Here is a 3,133-nt window from a genome sequence, read left to right as displayed (position 1 = left end):
CTTGAAAACCCTATGGAGAGTTCTACTCTGTCCTATAGGGTCATTATAGGTTACTATGAGTCCGAATTTACTTGATGGCAGTGAGTTTGGTTTGGTTTTTGGTTAGTTTTAATTGATACCATTACGGCTAAACGTTTGAACATGATGGGAATAATGACTCTGGTGTTTTCCAGCACCTTATTATTCATTTTACGCCTTGATGTCAGCTATGTGCTCAAGTCCACAGAGTCTGTAATATTTAGATTAATAATGTAAATCTAACTATTGCCATTAAAGCAAAGGGCTAATTAGGTCCCTGCTTGCTGACTGGCAATGTGATACAATGAGTAAAACGGTTTGAACTGATAGCTAACACTGCCAGGAAAAGGTGAATTGAGCTCACTTGAGATTAAACGACCTCTAAGACTCCAAAGGAAGGGAAAATAAACTGTCTCATCCTATTTTTATAAAAAAAAAAACCTAAAAAAAAATCCATGAAGAGACACAAATAACTCATCAAGCGGCCCAGAGCAAGTGATACTGTGCAATTATTTTCTGGCTTCCATTTAATGGCTTTTCTTCTGAGCCCTTGGTGGAGATGCAATTTTTGCAGGCATTACTTTAAATTTGTTGCCTTCTTCCATAGTTTTCACATTCTAAGCCAGAGAGGCAAACGAGCTGAACTTTGCGTGTTTCATAAACACCTATTCTAAATAAGCATTTAAAGAAAAGAAAAAAAGCTTGAATGTCATTCCTGTTTGCCATTTTCCTCATTTCAGAAAAACAACCAAAATTAAATAGTAGAAGTGGAGAGGAGAGGCAAAATAATGCTCATTTCAAAGTCAGGTAAGGTGATTTGGTCCTGAAACTTCTTGAAGCAGAAAAATGTTGTGGAAAGGCATAAACGGCATAAGCATATACTCCATTTAACAGAGTAAAACTTTTCATGACTGTCAGAAACAAAGCAAGGGCTTGCTTACTGTTGGTTTTTCCTCTTGAAATGAATGTCAGTTTGCTCTCTGCTGCAGACTGGCCCAACAGGAGCTGCTTTCAGAAACACGAGGCACACCAGCCTCTCTCCTTTCTCTTAGTTCTGACACAAATGGTGGGCTGTTTGAACATCTAATGGGAAGTAAGGCTGATCAGGTAGTCCCACCTGAAGGTACAATAGAGCAATAATTGGATGTGAGGCAGAAAAATGGGACCTGGCTGAACATGCTTTTTAAAAAGAAGCTTTGACTGTAATGAAAGATGAACATTATGTTCATCGAGGGATAGTTCCATATGCTGTTTGAAAAGACTCCATTTTTAAGAACAATGCTCTTACTCTAAGGCAGCTGATTTTTTAATTGGATCACTACAACTAACACCATTAAATATTTGCCTCATTTAACTTCATCAAATGACAGATCATACATCCTTGCTAATAAATCCATTTGTTAAGAATATTTTCTCAGGAGGTGAGGCCAAGATGGCAGAGTAGTCAGATGCTTCCTGTGGTCCCTCTTACAACAAAGACCTGAAAAAACAAGTGAATCAATTATATGTGACAATCTAGGAGCCCTGAACATCAAAGGCAAAGGTGAGGAATCAGCCTGAGTGGCAGGGAGAGGGAGAGATGGTTCGGAAGCAGTGAGGAGTTGCCAGACCTGACCCAGCAGGAACCGGCACCCTGCAGTCCAGATCGGCTGGCGTGCATGGTGAGACAAGCAGTGGTGCTCCCGATATGGAAAATATGTTCTGAGGAAATGCTCATGATCATTAGCCATTAGAGAAATGTAAATCAAAAGTACAATGAGACACCATCTTATCCCAACAAGGCTAGCATTAATCCAAAAAACACAAAATAATAATTGTTGGGGAAATTGTGGAGAGACTGGAACACTTATACACTCCTGGTGGGAATGTAAAATGGTATAACCACTTTGGAAATCAATTTGGTCCTTCCTTAAAAAGCTAGAAATAGAAGTATCATATGATCCAGCAATCCCACTCCTTAGAATATATCCTAGAGAAATAAGGGCTGTCACATGAATAGATATATGCACACCCATGTTCATTGCAGCAGTGTTCACAATAGCAAAAAGATGGAAACAACTTAGGTGCCCATCAGTGGACAAATGGATAAACAATTATGGTATATTCGCCAGGATAAAGAACAAGGATGATTCTGCGAAATACATGGATGAATCTGGAAGGCATTATGCTGAGTGAAATCAGTCAGTCGCAAAAGGACAAATATTGCATAAGACCACTATTAGAAGAACTCAAGAAAAGGTTTGAACACAGAAGAAAACATCCTTTGATGGTTACAAGGGTAGGGAGGGAGGGAGAGGGGTATTCACTAACTAGATGGTAGATAAGAATTATCTTAGGTGAAGGGAAGGACAACCCACACTACAGGGGAAGTCAGCACAACTGGACTAAACCAAAAGCTAAGAAGTTTCCTGGATACAACCAAACACTACGAGGCACACAGTAGCAGGAGTGGGGATCCGGGGATCATGGTTTCAGGCGATAGCTAGGTCAGTTGGCATAACAAAGTTTATTAAGAAAATGTTCTGCATCCCATTTTGGTGAGTAGTGTCTTGGGTCTTAAAAGCTAGTGAGCGGCCGTCTAAGATGCATCAATTGGTCCCAAACCACTTGGAGCAAAGGAGAATGAAGAACACCAAAGACACAAGGAAAGTATTAGCCCAAGAGACAGAAAGGGCCACATGAACCAGAGACTTCATCTGCCTGAGACCAGAAGAACTAGATAGTGCCCGGCTACCACCAATGACTGCCCTGACAGGGAACACAACAGAGAGTCCTGCATGGAGCAGGAGAAAGGTGGGGTGCAGAACTCAAATTCTAGTAAGAAGACCAGACTTGATGGTCTGACTGAGACTGGAGGAACCTCAGAAAGCGTGGCCCCTGCATACTCTCTCAGCCCAGAACTAAAACAGTTTCTGAGGCCAACTCTTCAGACAGGGATTGGACTGGACTGTGGGACAAAAAGTGACACTCGTGATGAGTGTGCCTCTTAGCTCAAGTAGATACAAGAGACTAAACGGGCAGCTTCTGTCCAGAGGTGAGATGGGAAGGCAGAGAGGGTTAGGAGCTGGTTGAATGGATGTGGGGAATCGGGTGGAAAGGAGGAGTGTGCTGTCAC

Source organism: Trichechus manatus, unplaced genomic scaffold (genome assembly GCF_000243295.1).
Source record: "Trichechus manatus latirostris isolate Lorelei unplaced genomic scaffold, TriManLat1.0 scaffold00037, whole genome shotgun sequence".
Lineage (NCBI taxonomy): Eukaryota > Metazoa > Chordata > Mammalia > Sirenia > Trichechidae > Trichechus > Trichechus manatus.
This window is presented reverse-complemented; position numbering follows the sequence as displayed.